Genomic DNA, 18,174 nt, shown 5'->3' with positions numbered 1-18,174 from the left:
ACTGGACCTGCTCCAGGAGCTCCATGTCTCTCATGTCCTGAGGAACCCAGACTGAACCACAGCACTCCTGATGTGCCCCACCAGGGCTGAGTAGAGGGCAGGATCAGCTCCCTTGACCTGCTGGCAATGCCCTTCCTAAGCAGCCTAGGATACCATCAGCCTTCTCATCCCATGGGCACATTGCTGGCTCATGGACAGCTTGTTGTCCACCAGGACCCCCAGGTCCCTCTCCACAGAGCTGCTTCCCAGCAGGTCAATCCCCAGCCTGTGCTGGGTGCACGGGGTTACTCCTCCCTGCGTGCAGGACCCTGCACTTGCCTTCACTGAACTTCCTTTCTGCCCATCTCTCCAGCCTGTCGAGGCCCTTCTGAAGGGCTGCACAGCACTCTGGGGTATGGACTGCTCCTCCCAGCTTTGTGTCATCAGTGAACTTGCTGAGGAGGCATCTGCCCCTTCATCCAAGTCATTGATGGATAACTTGGGGGACACCACTCATGACAGGCCTTCAACTAGACCCTGTGCAACTGATTACCTGGCAAAAAAGTTTTGTCTTTTTAATACAATTGAAAAATCTGTTGTTTTCCTGATCCAAATCTAATTCAGTGAAGTGTCCTCCTTTTCTAGGAAAAAATCTATTAATTTAATGGCACAAACCAGATCTCTATCGAAATGTGTTAAGCTTCTGTACCAGTTATTCTAAGAGCTGTTAAATTTAAGTCTGGCACCCTCTTCCAGCTCCTTATGTTCTAGATATTTACCTATTAAAGTGCAAGAGAAAAGCCTAAGAGGTCTACAGGGAATACACTGGCACTTACCTGGATGAGTTCCATCCCAGCATTTTTAATAAAATAGTGTATTCAGTCACTGTGACACAATTTGTTGGTTATGTTCAGGTCTTGGAAGACAAGTGTTGACATATCATAGCTTTTGGAGTACTCACAAGGGTGTCTAGAAGGAAGGTCACATAAGAATTGTGAAACGAGTTGCTGTAATAAATGGAGAAGTGCCAGATGTCTTCAGCATAGGGCAGATCCTGCTGCCATTATCTATGTCATGTTCATTTTGTGAAAAAAAGAACTTTCAAGCCTTCTAGATGTGTCTTTTTTTATAATATGGGGAAGGTTAGTACCATCAAGTTGGGTGGAGGGAATTGTGATGATTTTGCTTTGATTGATCAAGCCAGGTGTGCCTTTCCTGCCCATGACTAGCACACTAAAGCAAACCCACTGGTTCCACTCAAACCAAGCCAGGGAAATATTATTACAATTTTGAAGAATGTGAAGTATTCACATTCAATTTAATTCAATTCAGTATTCAGTTTAATGTGAAGTATTTTGACTCCAAAGAAAATTAATGCAGTACAATATGTTGGGTGAATACAATTCTGCAATCTTTAGTTTTGATGTGACATAGGCTGCAGCATTTTTCAATAGGAATGTATAAAGCTTTTTATAAAAACTAAGAATTTGACTTTTTTTCCTGCTTTATTTCCTTTCTTTTTTCCCATCTTTTCCTTTTTCAAACAGTGCTATCTGGTTTAGTGTAAGCTGTGGACCAATTCTTAGGCTTTTACTTCTAAGTGGAAAATGGACAGACTGACAGATGGGGAAAAAATATATTTTTGTTAATTGTGATCAAATCTTTTGTTTAAACTACTTCTGTTGCTATTGAAACTTAGAATTTTTCCGATTTTTGTTTGTTTGTTTCAAACAAATGAACTTTTGTCCCTCTCAAGCTATATTTTGGTAATATTTTGAGTATTTTCCAATATTCACTCCTTCCAGCACAGGGAGTAATTTTTTTAATATCAAGGGCAGATGGACTTATCAAAGACTTGAAGTTGTATTTGCCTTAGGCATGCATGCTAGGCTGGTTTTTTAGGCACATTGAACTTAAACCAAAGATGGAACAAGCTGGAAACACTCACTCCATGCTTTTATGTAAATTTTCGTTCTATTCTGAGATCCTGGCAGCAGTATTCTGGGACCAAAATTTCTGGTAGTATTTTGGTACTTCTTGGAAACTGAAATAGAGCATGCAAAATCTTGTGAAAGCTTCTTAGACATTTTATTTAAAAATAGATGTTGAAAAGAGCATTCCCAGTTATAGCCAAATGATTCATCTGCTGGCAGTGGCGTATCAGCGCTGGTATTCTATCTGCTCACCTGCTTTTGTTGCCACAGCAGATCCCCATGTTCCCTGTTCTTGTTATATACATGGAGCTTCTGTAGCTGGCACTCAGGTCACTTCAGTTTTGCCTCCCTGATCACTTGTTTGTACTTCCTCTAGAGTTCTCTCCAATCTAACTACTCACATCAGCTGGATTTCTTAATTCCGAGTGAGTGTCATGGTCATTCCAGCACCATTGAGGAATTGTTCGTTTATCACTGGGAAATATCTGAAGTGAAAGAATGCAGGAAGTAATTGACACAGTTTTTATTTTCTTATGTCACAATATACCACTATCACAAATACCAAACTTTCTAAACATCTGGAAAAATGGTTTGTAATCGGGTCTTTTTTAGTACTCAATATCACTTTCATTTGGCCATTTTTACCTAGCTCTCTGAAAAGGGGAGAAATGAAGGAGGAAAAAAACCACAAGGTCAGTGCACTCAAAGTCTTATGAGAGTTGGGATCTCTGGGTTTAAAAGGGCACAACTAAAAGTGAATCTACACTTGGAATAATTTCTTGGTGGTGAGGAACCTTTTGCCTGTCAATAACAAACTGCGCTGGGTTGAGCTTGGCCAGCTGCCCACCCAGCTGCTCTCTCCCTCTCTCTCAACTGGACAGAGGGAGAAAATATCACTTTCCCAACCCAACCTCTTCTTCCCAGGCTCATCTCATACACAGACATCAAATACACATTTCAAAACTCTTGAGTTTTTTTGTCTTGGTACCTAATTACACAAAAATCATCCTGATGTAACAACTAGATAAGCATTTGTTGCACAGTGTGCTCTGCAGAATGTGGCCCAACTATGTAGCAGTGGAGCCTGCAACTGAGCTGATGCTGGGCTTTTCCAGGTTCTCTGAGCTCTACCAGGAGAACCTGCTCCTCCAGAGAAGCTGTGGTCTTGGTTTGTTGTGTTGTTGGAAATGCCAGGTAGAGCACATGTGCCCTTGGAACTACCACAGCAGTCTTTGTTCCCATCTCCTTTCCTCTCCCTTCAGGGCATGCTACTTTAATGGGTTTTCTTTCAAATTTCTGCCCATTTTCCTACTCTCAACACTTTCTCATGGGGAGAAAGTGAGCAGATTCAAGTGTCTCTGCTACTGGCAGGTGACACATTTACCTTCTACCATCTCATTGGTAGAGGTGCCCCTTCAAGGATATTCATGAAAAGTGTGAAAAACATAGCACTGATCCACAGGCTTGTCACAACTTCTTACTGCTAGGATAGCAGCTGTTCCAGAAACACATTGGATGCTTCTCAAACTTAGAAGAAGACTTAATGCTTATCCAGAAGAGTATGCAAACCATATCATTAGAGTAACAATAGCCTAGGAAATTAAAAGCATAGAAAAGCTACTTAATCCATACATCTTTTCCCATGGAGAGAGAAGGTTTCAAGGTGAGGGAAAACATCTGCAGGAGCGAACACTTATTCAGTGTCCCAAAAATGCGAAGGACAAAGGTGCACTGCTGTTGTTATGCTGTACTTTCACAGCTACCTTTCTTTCACTTCATACGTTTTCTGTCTGTCACACTGGAAGTGCTGATGGCACAACCAGTCATCCCTGGAAAGGGAAATCTGAACTGCTTTAAAATGTCACTGATTCGATACAACGTGTGGTGTTCACAGCGAACTTAATCCAGGAAATTTTTGTGATAATTTATGATTAGAAAAAGCATCCTGTAAGAATCCTTTAAATGCTGTGATAAAGACCCTATTAATAAATTCCTATTAAAATAAAAAACTCATTTTACAATTGGTTGCTTTTTAAAAGGGCTTTTACATCTAATACAGATTTCTTTTTGTAAGAATAGCTTCTGCAAAAAATGCATTTTCCAATTTGAAAATAAACAGAGTAAAGATATTAATCTCTTGCTTCACTTTGCTGGGAGACAGAACTGTTTAAGTGAAGGAACGGCATGACACTGAATAATAAGCAGCACACATTCATCTTTTCTAGGAACTGAAGGTGTAGCCCACTACAATTACCAAAAGATGACTTTTTGAATAACTATATAAAATTCTACAAGCGTTTTCTTGAGATTAAAAAAGATGTAGTGGGAAGCCCTTACAGTCTGGGGACAAGGAAGAAGCTTTTGAAATTATTTCTTATTTATTTTGTTGTTTAATTCAACAAAACCATGAACGTCAAACTGGCATTTTTCAAATGTGTTCCAACATAAGCCCCTGAATAAATGACGTGGGAAAAAAAGACAGAATTTCTAGCAGAGATGTCATTTTTTTCAAGTCAATATTTAATATTTAAATAGATATTAATTAGTTTCAAGCTGTGTAAAAGGTCTCTTGCACTATTGACTGTTTTATTTATTTTTGCTGACTAAAGCTGGAGACTTCTTATTTATTTTCTGGTAAGATCACATTGTGAAATGCAAGTAAAAAATTCTTTGAAGCTTTCTTTAATGTATTGTAAAAACCTGAAGAATGGTTGTGTGTATATGCCTGAGTGGGTGAATATATGTATTTTTCATGCATATATATTTTATGGTGGGTATTACTTATCACCACTAGTAAAAGGTTTAGGAACTTTGTTGCTGATAAGGGCCAGTTCTCATTGTCAAGTGGAGAGATATTAATGTGCTTTCTGGAAAAGTTATATATTTTATTCATGTAAGTGTCATGGAATTGAAAGAAGTATTTTTCTATGGTATTTGGTGTGGGCCATTTCAAGAGGAGGGTAAACTAGAGAGTCATGATTTAAGTTTTTTTTTTTACTTCCTTTGAGTCTTTTGATTTTATTGTAGTTTTACAGAACTGTTTTTTTACAAACACCCATGCAATTTCTGTCTTTCACTACATGCAGTGCTTTATTAAATGAACACAACAAACACTGAAAGTCCTAAGCAAAAAATGATGTATCTTTATATTTCATAGAAGATGGTCAAGCTTCATTACAGCAAATTATTTCCTTTCCTTATCCCTTCCCATCTCTTGAAAGTAGGACACCTCATATTTTATATCCTTAGGATAACCAGAAACAATTAGGGAAACTATTGGTCCTCAGCACTTCATTTTCTACCTTCTCTCTTTTTATGCGTGAGGGAGAAAATATAGAAGGTTACAAGCTTTTCAGGAATGGAACTACTGATTTACCACTTAGTGATATTAATCTCATCCAGACAACATAGCTTTTTGCATATAGATTTCTTGCATAGAAAGAGTGCCAAGTGTCTGTGCAATCTCACTTCTTGATTTCCAGGTAACAGGAGTACAAGAGAGGAGCGAAGCACAGACCTTTCTCTGCCATTTGCTGCAACCTGAGCAATGATGCGTCAGTATGTGAGAGGTAGATGTGAACTTTACATGACAACGACTGAAACATCCGTTGGGATGAGATACTGGGCTGCCAGTAGCCATCAACCACAGTTTCAGAGGCAAATTGTCATATTAGGACAGACTGAAAAACTAACTGGAACAAGCTGGAAAAATATGATACTTCAGTTGCTTGTATAGCTAGCTGGAAAACAAGTTATTACGTGTACAGTAAAGGTAGCTTTTTGTCAGGTGAAATCTTTGCGTGCAGCTGGAATGACACTCAGTTGAGTTCTCTTGCCTTGTTAGCATGATGAAGGCACCAGTGAAATGCTCCCTCTGTAATTTCTCTCTACAGAGAGGAAAAAGTGTAGCATATCAATCACAGAGCTGCTGGCCCCAAAGAATTGTCCAGCATGGGTTCATTTGGCTATCTGTAACAGACACAACATCTCTGCTGCTCTGCCAGAGGACAAACCTCATTTTTTTTCCCCCACAGAAATCTTTGCCTTTGGTTTTTTTTCCCCTCAGTGGTGATGTTTTTATGTTGAACAACCTCATTGGGAGATCTTGCCGTCACCATCCTGTCTCACTTAAATTCTCTTTAAAGGACTGCTGTCCTGATGATGCCATTAAGATACCTGTAGTTATTGGCAAGATTTAGAATAACTGAATTTTTTTCTAGGCATTGCAAAAGTCTCTGTCAAATGCCGTAACCTTGATCTCACAGGATTTGGATCTGGTGCTTTGGATCTGTGATCCATATTTCGTGTAGCAGCAGCTTTACCCCTGTGCAAGAGGCATTTTCCTTGTCTGGCTTCATGCCAGCAGATGTCCTTTATCCTGGCTTTTGCTGGCAGCCTTTTGCCTCCTGTGAATGTCTTCAATGCTACCACCATGTGAAGGGGCCAGGGAGTGTTTGGCTGGAGCTGCTGCAGTCATAGGTGTTGAAAGGTGAGGGAGCTGGGCTGGAAAGACAGAACCCCAACAATCTGGACTCCTCCCACAGCATCGTGTGGGGGGTAGTGTCCGTCACCTGGTGAGGCTGGGAGAGCTGGGTGCTACTTAAGCAGAGTTTCTGTTTGTACGTTTGGTCCCCATCTTCCCCAGGATGGTGCTGCATGGCACAGGTTGGACCTTGGTGGTCTGTATTAACAGCTTTGCAGCATTTATCAGCTTAGACACACTGACTGTTTTTGTGTTCTTAAAGTTAGCAAGATGGATTTTACATCTGTTAAATGCTTCACTTCAGGCAAGCCTTGGATGAAACAAAGAGATCAGGCAGGGTTTCCGCTCTTAATTATTGAACTGTGACCTCATTTGTCCTCAGGAGCTTCTGCTTTTTGCCACCCATGACCTGTAGTGGTTGAGATAAAAACACAAAGCCTGTCAAAAGGAATCTGCAATGACATCGGGATGGATGCTCCTGTGTTTACTGCCCACTGGTGCGTGGCACTGCTGACTAGAAGACTTTCTACCTATACAGCATGCTGGGTTTAAACTTCTCTAGTTACCCAAAGGTGAGGTCACTCAGTTCGTTAATGATTTATGATTATATAGTGCCTTTCTTCAGAGAGCTTCTAAGGCAGCTGGCAAGTTTATATCTGCATGAGCGAGTGGCTGAAACAGGCTGTTAGTGATTTCTCCATAGACTGAGGACCTGGTACTAGGACCTTTTCTCTCTGTTCTTGGATGCACACTAGGGTTAGGCTTCATTACACCACGAGGCGTGTGCTGCCTGTGCGCTTTGTGATATGACATTCCTCAAACAGGATTTTCTTAGGCTTTTTCTTTCCCTTTTACTTTTTCTTTCAAGTTCATTTGACTGAGGTTTTTTGGAGTTTTTTTGGGTTTTTTTTTTAAACTTTTACTATGGTAGAGCAGGATCCTATTCCACAAACAAGTTTAGAGCCTCATTTAAGTCAGTCTGTAGCACAGAATTCAATTTAGATCAAGTAAAGGGAGTGGAAACTGATCACATAATATTGCAAATAATTTTTCTAGCCATGTTTGGAAATAGTGTGGTTTTATAGTCAGGAATGACACATAACCATAGAACAGTGTCTTGAATTGCACATTTAGTGGACAGAAAGTAACTGGAGGATTTTGCCATCGCAAATTAATCTTGCCATGGTTGGTGACCTGTATTATCATTTAAGGTACTGAAAGGAAAGAGGCAAGTTTTTTTTCATAAGCATTACATATTATACTTGGCAAAATAAAGAGAGAGGGAAAATCATAGATATTGTCAGTGAAATAAAGACATGGTAATATTTGATTTTTTTGTCTTTCAGAGTGTCTTAGGAGCCTTTCTAATTGAAGATGTTTGTGATACTTGAGAAAGAACATGATATATTGTGTTTATTGTTTTTAAATATGAAAACCTACATCTTCTTAAGGCAGTGCTGCATATAAAGTGTGTGGAAAAGAAACCAAGGCACAGGGAGAGGCTGGGTTTTCATTTATTCCTTGTCAGTTCACACTTAAATTCTGCCAGTGTAAGTATTACTAACACTGCAATAAAGCGTACTTTGATTCACACTTGTGCAAGCTCCCCATGGCTAGGGACAAGTTGAGGTCATCCAAGCATGGGATGGTCTGATAGAGAAGTTCTCTCTAACACCCTACAACACAGGGAAAGCTCCAGTTTTAATTTGATTTAGCTGTTTTTCAGCATCAGTGAAGGTAAAGCTACAGCGTGCCCTGGCCATGCTGCAGGACTGCGGTGCATTAGCCATTGCAAAGGTGCACCCGTCTTCCTACTGCAGTGCCGTGAAGCTCCCCTAAGCCCAAGAGAGTTTTCCCTTTTCCATGCCTTATCAGCAGTAATCTCATGCAGGTCAAACAGTCTCATTTACCCACCTGGATGTCTCCCAGTGTCTTTTGATGCAGCTTAGAGGCTGACCTGTGCAAATGTAATTAACCTTCCCTGCCCCTGGCTGTGCTGGAGAGAAGAGAGGGAGAGCAGAGGTGAACAGGGCACACAGGGGATGTTCAGCCCCACAAAATCTACATTTTTCATATTAAGATCTGACAGGTTTTTCTCATAAGACTATTCCTACCCTGTAGTTTGGGAGATCAAAACTTCTTTTTTTACTCAGTCTTTTGCTAGAATTTGGATTTTATCTCTCTAACCTTGACTGGAGGATGACTTTTTAATGGTGTCATCATGATCCAGGGAAATTACGATGTCAACAGCAATTGTTCTGCAGGTCTGTTAATCCTGTTTTATCCTATTTACTCATGTTGTTTTTTGGCTTGTGATAAATAGGGTTGTACTTTGAAAAAAAAATAGGAACATTTTCAATTATTTGTTTCCTAATCGTGGGAATTACCTTCCTGGTTTCTTCCCTTCCATTTTCACAAAATCACAGATTTGTCTGAGTTTGGGAGGCACCTCTGGAGGCCACCTGGTCCAACCCATGTGCTCAAGCAGGGTCACCTAGAGCTTGTTGTCCAGGACTCTGTCCCTTTGGGTTTTGAATATCTCCAAAGGATGGAGATTGCACAACTTTTCTGGGCACCCTGTGTCAGTGCTTGGTCACTCTGACACTTAAAAAGTGTTTCCTGATGTTCAGAGGGACCACCCATGCCTCATTTTCTGCCCATTGCCCTTTGTGCTGTCACTGGATATTACTGGGAAGAGTGAAGTCTTCTTTGCATCCTTTACAGATCTCTACCTTGTTGCCCTTGCATGTATTGTTCAGACACACAGGCTTGCAGAATAATGCTGATAGTCAGCTCAGATAGCTTCAGGAGTAGCTTCATCAATTTCTATCGGAATTGGCCAAGCATCCACTGGCGCACCAACCAAGCAGGTGGAAAATGGTTTCTCAGGGGTTGTGTTGGCCAGACATATGGTACCTAAAGCTGATGCATTAGCTAAAGTCACCCAAACATTAGCTTTAGGTTGGTTAACTGGTAAATCTGCATGGCTAAAAACAAGCAAGCAAAAAGGCATAAGAGGTTTTTGGTCATTTTTTTTCTTCTTAATTTTCTTTCTTGGGTTTGCACCTCAGAAGAGGATTCCTTGCAATGCATGGCTGAAAATAAGAGTGTAAGGAGATCTGGGAGAATTTTCCACTCCCACCTCTACCACTCCTACCTCTATTGAAAATTGGGAGCAGTACATTTTTATTGCTTGTTTTTCCATCATGCAGCTGTATGAATTAAATGACATTTTTTGATACGCTGGAGTTCCAGGACACAATACATGTCAGTGTTAATAGGTAAGCTAAGTTACCAAATATTCTTTTATCCCAGAATTCATGTGCTCCTTTTTGAGATTTTTTTTATTAAACATGATTTTTATATTTTCTGTTATTTGCAGTTCTTTTAATTACTAGTTCTGAATGTTTAGCTTCTTACTTATCTCTCATGAAAGAATATAAGGGTTTATTTTGGCTGAGAAGTGAGCACACATTTTGCCCACCATGTTTGGGAACTTTTTTCTGCATGTAGAGTAAAAATAAAATTTGTTCACTGTATTTGGAGGGATGGATAGGAGAGGTACACCTGGTGGTGTCCTGGTAGCCTCTTTTGACTCCTATATATGTTTTGGTTAAGAAATGTGTAACTTGCAGAAACCTAGGAAAGGGCAGACCAGATCATAACTGCTGGCATATTTTTTACTCTTAATGAGTCTTGGTGTTTGCAGTGAGGGGATTCATTCCCCTTGAACAGTCCAAAACTCTGATTTTGGGAAGGAAGTAATAATGTTAGGTTGTTAAGTAAACATACTCTGCCATTTTAAAGTTCTCTCTGTGTGTGTGTGTGTGTGTGTGTGTGTGTGTACACATGTGTGTTTGGGAACTGTGCTACTGAAGGGACTGGAGAGTCAAACCTGAGTTTGGCACCATGATAAAATGTTAATCCAATCTAATATGAACTCTGGAGTTTGTTTATTTTCTCAGCTTTGAGCAGCTGTGGATACTCATGATGCATTATCAAAGACAACAATCCAAAGTAATGGATTTTTACCATGTGTAACACAGAAAAAGCTCAGTATCTGGTACAGGGAAATTAGGGTTTTAGTGGCCACCAAAGAAGTGCATGAATGTTCTTCTGGTTTTGGGTTTAATTTAAAACTAAATCTTGATATCATAAGATACTACAACTTGCTGTAAAACAGCTTGTAGTACTAACTTCTTTCCTAAGCCTGGCAATGCTGAAAGTGTTTTACTGAATTGTACTCCTTTTCTTACTTAATAGGAGCCCTCTCCTATGAGGACAGGCTGAGGGAGTTGGGGCTGTTAAGCCTGGAAAAGGGAAGGCTCCAGGGAGACTTTAGAGCACCTTCCAGTACTGAAGGGGGCCTACAGGAGAGACAGAGAGGGACTTTTTGCAAGGGTGTGTAGCGACAGGACAAGGGGGAATGGGTAGGGTAGGTTTAGATTGGATATCAGAAAGAAAGTCTTCACTGTGAAGGTGGTGTGGTACAGGAACAAATTGCCCAGAGAAGCTGTGGATGCCCCATCCCTGGGAGTGTTTGCGTCCAGGTTGGATGGGGCTTGGAGCAACCTGGTCTAGTGGAAGGTGTCCCAGTCCATGGCAGGGGGTTGGAACTAGATGATCTTTAGTTCCTTTCCGATCCAAACCATAAACCATATGGTTTTAGGATTCACAGCTAACTACTCACTGTAAGCTTTTACCAGCAAGTAGTCTGAAAAGATGTCGATTTTAACTGATATTCCACATATTTTTATATGTGTACTGAATGCATTAAATTATAGGTGTTACTAAAATTAATTTGAGGATCAAATTTTGAAATGTACTAATCCTGTTTCTAGTGCAGAGGGATCCGCCAGGTTCTAAAGAAACCATTTAAGTCATAGAGGGCTCTTCTTCTTACTCATGATATGAAACACTGAGTCACAGTTTTCAGTATTTTAACAGGCAGGCATCTCTACACTCTTCTGCTTTTTTCAGGAGTGTCAGTGTTGGTTTTCTCTGTCTGATGATAATTTTTTCTTTAAATCAAAAGTTTTCTTTGCATTAAAAAAAATATTCTGTGAGTAATGTTGGTTATATTTACCTGTGATATGCTGACTATATTTCCTTTTGGTGTGTTACTCAGTTATCCTGAGAAGTTTAAATGTTTTTAGAAGAATGGGGACCTAACAAACAGGAAGAAAAGATACGGTGGGGTCCTTTAGTGTACAAATACTTGATGGTTTGCCATGCTTAATTGCCTACTAGTCTTGTGTTGTGTGGCAAAATAAGAACCATGTGGACCATGTACAAGAACAAGTATTGTCTGAGATGCTGAAAATAGACCACTTGATCAATTTACCACTTGTAACTCTAGCATTACAGTAGGTATTTTCAGGGACCTGCTTCATAACGGCCTTTCTCTGTTCTAAAGTTTTGTACTATTATTACGTGTTGAGGTAAAGGATAGATTGTGAAGATAAAATGCACAATGGAGAGGTCTGTGGTCTCAAACAGAATCGGAGGCTACTTTTTATTTCCTGATTTGTATTCTGGTCAGAATTGCATGGGTCTGCCATCATTGCTTCTGTCAGCTATTTATTACTGTGGGATATAGTAATTTTCCCTAAGTGTACGCAGAAAGTGCATCTGCTTAGCTTTCTATGCTGGAAATACATATTTCTAATTCTGCATTGAATTTTACGGTTGCATTGGAAAAGGACAGTAATAGAATAGTTTCCTGAAATATTCTTTCAGGATCCAAATATTCCATGCTGGCCTGTCTGCAAGAATTTCCTCTTCATTGAAATGTTTCCCTATCCATCTGTCTTCATGTCTTCCCCTGACAATAAAAATAGTGTTAGTAAATAGAAGGAAGACCTTTTCTCTTTGTTTATTACTGCCAGGGCATCTCCTTGTACACATCTTGAGCTTAGCAGTTTACACTGGCTGTGCTTTAAATTTCTTTTTCTTGCACCTTGAACAATGAAGGTCTGTTTTACACCCAGGAGTTCAAAGTGCTTTGAATTCCAGTTTTCGAGAACAATAAACTAGTTCAGAAGTCGTCTCATTGCTCCCGTGCGTCCAAACCTTACCCAGAAGAATGAAAACTGACTCTCCATAGTGGGCTGGTAGATTTGCTGGTTCCCTTGGGGCGCAGGCAAGGTGACAGGCCTGAAGTCTCTCAGTTACAGCAGGCTCCTTATTGCAGGCGTACTGAGCTCCTGGTTTCTGCAATGCCATAGCCATTGCCATAAGTCACTCAGGTGCAGAAAGGGCAGGGTAACGTGAAATTAGCACACTGAGAGATGTTCTCTGCTCTGCCAGTTAACAGCATGATGTCTGCAGGGCAGGGGTGTCAGAGAGGCTGTGACAGGATTTTTGGATTTATGCAGGATTTAAAGCTACGAACTAACAGAGATCTACTGGCAGTTGATTATTGGGGGGGGCTTTCTGGTGACAAAGGAAATACATTCCTACCTGTTTTGCTAGAACAACATTTACCTGATGCAGGCCACAAACTTTCCATGCTCAGACCATTGCACATGCCACTGTCAGTGCTGCATCTTGTGCCCAGAAACAAGAGAGTAGTGCTGAGTCTGCATGTGAAAATTAGATTAGAGGTTGGTGTGCGTATATGAGATTTCTAACATCTGGAGTTCCCAATTACACACAAGCACTAGTTCTAGACCTTCTGATTTTCTCATATGCATTAGGAGTACCTTTTTATTTCAGAATTGGCCTGACAAACTCAGGATGTTTTCATATTGCCTTTTCATCTCTCATTCACACCTTCAAGGCATTCTGAATATTATGAGTGGTGCAGAGTCAACTGAGGGCTAATTTCCCATTTCTCAGCTTAAACAGACTGCTTTGTTCTGGTGCTTTTGCTAGCAAAAGTATGCTTCTAGATCATCTGCCCTGGTAGCCTGAGACCACCCACCAACATTTAGTCCTTGAACTTCAGCAGAAGTAATAATTTAATGCTTGCAGACAGTTAAATTTGATTACCAAGAACCAAATATACACTTATCCTTGTCTTGTCAAATGGGGCATGATTTAGCCTATACACTAATTACATTGGTACAACAAAATACTCTTATTTGTGGCTGCCTAAGGATATAAGGATGAATTAATATAGTAAATGCTATTTAATAACTGATAGAATCTAGGAAAAGGATAGTTGCTACAAAATCCCTGTCTGATCCTGCTAGTTGTATGTAAAAGGAAGCGTGACAATCCCCTGAAAAGAGGCAAAAACTTTTGAGGAAAATTTTGAATCATACAAGGTCAAAATCACAAAATTACAGTTAAATTTTTCAAAGTAAAACTTGAAACTAGTGAAACCAGAAGAAAAAAATCTGTTAAAAAAGTAGCTGCAATTTTGCAGGTTGCTTTCACCTGTTTAAATTTTTTCTGTTTTTGCAGTGTATTCAAATATATTACTTTAATTTAAGTTTTTTGCAGTAGATCTATTTTTAATTTTAAAAAGGTATTTAGTTATTTTTGCCATAAAAATAGTTAAAACTTATTTCTCCATACTCTAGTAGAAGGAAAACCAAAGAAATGATAAGCTCACATTTTAGCTTTTAGAACTTACCAGTTTTTCATTTTGAGAAACTAGAGTTGTATACAGCATTTTTATTTCAGCCAAACTACAGTAAAACCAGTCACGTATTTTTCTTGAGATATAATTGATTTAGAACTGCAGGATGTGACTGGAAGGAAAAATAAAAAATTGTTGCCATTTCACTAGTTAGAAAGAGGAAAGAAAGACCATTTTGTATGAAAGTCTCAGAGGGAAATCCAAAGCGAATGAAAAGTTTCTCAGGTTGCAATACCTTTTTTTTCTTTCTTTCTTTTTTTTTTTTTTTTTTACACAATAAGCATCCCAAACCATCTACAAGAGATGTGGCAGGCAGGAGTTACTCAGCTTATAAGCACCCTTCAAAAGAGTGAAAACAAAAAACCTACACTCTTAGATTAGCCTAGAAAAGTTGAACTAAAGTTCTTTCTTTTCCACTTATACCTAGGCAGTCTGGGAGGAGAATGTTAACCACTGGTCCCTAGCAGCGTATCCTGACTTCTGATCACTTATATTGAAGAAAACCACCCATTTCAGAGAGAGTACAAAGACTGCATGAAAGTAGAAAATACCACACCCCACCCTAAACAAAAGGTAAGAAAGGGGTTTTTTGCTGATCCTTTAACACTGGAAGCGGTGTCTTCATTTAACAGTTCATTCTGATGAAGGGAAAAGTAAAAATTTAGTTAATAATTGGACACTAAAATATTTATTTAACCTACATATTCTAATTTAGAAAAAAGCATTCTTTTTGTATAAAAGAATGTAATGCATGTGTTCCTGAGCTTAAAACTATTTGTTTTGTAGCTTTTTTGTGTATTTTGGAAAAAAAACCAGTGCAAAACCCAGAAAATGTTATCTTTCATGTCACGCACTGAAGTTATTCTTAGCCATGCAAAGTTTTATGTAGTCTCCAGTCTACTATGCAATTCTCATTTTACCAAGACATACACAGAGTGTTTGTAGAATGCTGCTGCTGGGAATTAGTGCTAAGGAGTAGTTCTGCCATTTGTGCTTTTATCAGAACAGATCTGCACTATTTCCCCTTTCTGCTGGGTTTTGGATTGACAGGTTATTTGTAAAATATTTACAACTCTACTTCCTTAGATTCTTCAATTCTAAAAAGTATTGGAAGAAGCTGAAAACAGTTAAAACATACTGTCTCTGCATGTTTCCTCTGAAAGTGGAGTGACAGCAGCGGAGAACTTTTTCCATTCAGATTTTCTTTCCCCCCGTTTTTCTTCCTTTGTTCTGGGGAGAATGTTGAAATTCTGAACGATAGCTAATAATTCCTTTCTATAGCAACCATTCTGTCATGTGGTTTCAGGACAGATATGTTCACCACATTTGTGAACGCCCTACTCTACATCACGTATCTATAAATTTTGGTTTGGAGTCTGTCTAATGTAGAAATGCTGTCTTTGCTTTTGCACAAAGCAATGTGATTCTGCTGTTTGAAGTTTTTTTTGTGGTTTTAGAGAATCTGTACTGTCTAACCCATATCACCTGGTAAATTGAAAAGACTATTGGTTACCTAAAAGTCCTGACTTGTGACTGTCTTGCCAAAATGTATGTTTGGCTGGTGTGTTACGTGGCAAGAGAATAAATGACAAGCAGATATCTTTGACAACTCTTCTGAAATGATAGTCTGAAATACATTGGCTTGCTGCTAAGAAACAAAGGTTCTGTTTTCTTGAGATATAATTTTGACATTTTTCTACCATAAAAACCTACTACACCTCACCTGAAGGTACAAACGTGTTTGTGAAATGCCTGTTTGTGAGATGGTGTCTGTTAATGTATTATGGGCAGGACATGTTCTTATTTCTTCAAATCAGAAAAGTAAGAAGTGTGCCACCACCGATGGAAAATGCTCTGGGAGTGCAGGATGCTTCCTGCCTGCTCTCTCTAACCTCATATATCCGTGCCATTTGTATGTAAAGATTACAGATTCTGAAATATCTTCTGTTTCCTTTGAATAGACTTAATTTTTGCAAGCTATTTTTCAAATAGCACATTTTATATTTTGCCAAGAAAGATACAGTACCCATTGGCTTAAAATACAGATGTTCAAAGAACAGTCTGTGAGGGTGGTCAGGTACAATATCATCTCCAGATTGACTAATACAAATTTCATAAATAAAATATGCAAGATCTATATTTCTGTATAGAATTTGCATATAATATTTCTTCCAAGGGAATTAAAGCTAGGTTGTTTTTCTGACAGTGTACCCACTGTTCTTTCATAACCCACCCACATATCCTGTTGTTAGAATATTATGCTTTTTACTGCAGAAAAAAATCCAAACCTTTTTAGGAATAATTTGCACTGTTAGTAGAGATTTTGCTTAATCCATGAGATTCTCTTTAAATCATTTGTGAATGTAGTGTTAGTCAATTTTTGAACAAGTTTACTGAAGTCTAATAGCTTGGTTTTTTTCTAATGCAGACAATTTTTTTTCTAGTTCATTCTATCATTTCACATTTTCTAAGCTAAAATGCTTATAGCTTCTGACTCACATTTACTGGTGATCCTACCCAGCTTCTCCAGAGACTTCAGTTTTCCTTTAAGTCATTTTCCTTTAAAGCTTTTTTTTTTCATTCTTCAAAAAAGTGGGAGAACAGGTAATCCAGGTTCGTCTATATTCTATTAAAGTTTTTTTATTTCATTTGTATCATCCAAAGTTTTCCCCCTTTATTCTGCAATTTCTTGTTCTCCTGATTTTGCTTCTCCTGGTCTTTATATTTGCCCCATTCAGAATTCTTTCTTACAACACCTGATGACTATTGATACAATTGATTGTGTCCTTTCAGTCACTTCAGATGAAGTACAAACAACAAAGATTTTCTGAAATGAGTTGCTGTTCAGTAACTAGCTATGCAAATAATCTATTTCCTATTTTAATGAAGAAGAGGTCCTGCCAAGAAGACGGAGACCTTGGTTTAGTCAATGTTACGTTGTAGCATTTGTTCATCACTAATTTTCTAGATTTTTATACTTCTCTTGTGTTATTCTTGCAATGAATTTTAGTGATAAGCCTTGACATGAAAAGTCCCTTGATTTGTGAACCCTCTACATATTAATGTGAACAAATTGGTTGTCTCCTCAAATTTAAAATCACAAAACCAGCCAGGAAGTCTTTCACTGTAAATGGACTCCGACTTCATGCTCTTCTGCAATTCAGCCTTCACTTGTTTTTGTGAAGAACAGTGTCACATCTTCATTCTAGCCCAGTAAGAGAGTGACCCCACACACCAGAGAAAGTTGCTTATTCAGTCCATGGTTTGTTCATCTGGTGCCTCTGGCCGTGCAGGACTGGGGCCTGGGGTATTGGAGATCAGCTGGATAGCTGCCATCCTTACACCACATGGAAAACTCCTCTAAAAAACTCACCTGTGCTTACCATAGACACACCTGTCTGCCTTGTGGCCCGCCCCAGTGTTGTACTTTGAAAGAATCAATGCCTTTGTTGCCTCCATGACCTGAGAAGAACAACCAAGAAGACGGCCTGTGAGTCACAGCAGTCTGAAATGATGCTCACATGGAAAGTGAACACCATGGGAAGTATTTTCTCATATGCAATTAATTAGTAAGTTCAGCATATCACACTGTCTGCAGAACATTGCAGCAGGAGTTGAAAACTAGGGTGGTTACATCCATCTGCTGATTGTCATAGGGAATAATCACAGTGAAAATATTCAAGATTTTGATGATCTGAAACCTATACTGTAAACATCCAGTACTTGTTTCGTATACCACTTGGGAAATCTCCTGTTTGGGGTATTTCTCTCTGTGGCCATCACATAGGGAATTGGAGGTTACCAGCTTCTGAGTCTAGGCACCTAGTCCTTCTCTTGATAAGAATTGTGAGATCCATGCCTAATATTTACCAAGCTGGCAACCAGTAAGGTTTTGGAGGTTCTGAGATTTGGCTTTTTTTAACTATTACTGGCAGGAAAGTGGAAGGGCAGTAAGTAGATCTGTTATAATATGGAAGCTACACCTGACAATTTTGGGATCTTCCAGAGAGCCTGGAGAGAGTGAAGCAAAAGGCTCAAGCTCCTTCTACAGAAATTTCCTCTGAAAGGTAATACTGTCATGCTGAAGAGCAGGGTTATGGTTGATCAACTCCTTTTGAAATAATGGTATGACAACTCTAAATAAAACAATGATGAACAAAAAAAGCTGTCATGTCACATTTTTCATGTTG

General features: G+C 39.1%; 1 protein-coding gene across 4 annotated transcripts in view; it reads left to right on the top strand.

Annotated features, from left to right (window-relative positions):
• The window catches only part of CRACD (capping protein inhibiting regulator of actin dynamics), a 108,725-nt gene that overhangs the window by 24,839 nt on the left and 65,712 nt on the right, over positions 1-18,174 (top strand). For all 4 annotated transcript variants that reach the window (XM_020584747.2, XM_020584746.2, XM_020584745.2 and 1 more), the window contains exon 2: positions 14,412-14,557. The gene's annotated coding sequence lies outside the window, so the exon portion shown is untranslated. The remainder of the gene's footprint in view (positions 1-14,411; positions 14,558-18,174) is intronic.

This window comes from Corvus cornix, chromosome 4, assembly GCF_000738735.6.
Source record: "Corvus cornix cornix isolate S_Up_H32 chromosome 4, ASM73873v5, whole genome shotgun sequence".
Lineage (NCBI taxonomy): Eukaryota > Metazoa > Chordata > Aves > Passeriformes > Corvidae > Corvus > Corvus cornix.
This window is presented reverse-complemented; position numbering and strand designations above follow the sequence as displayed.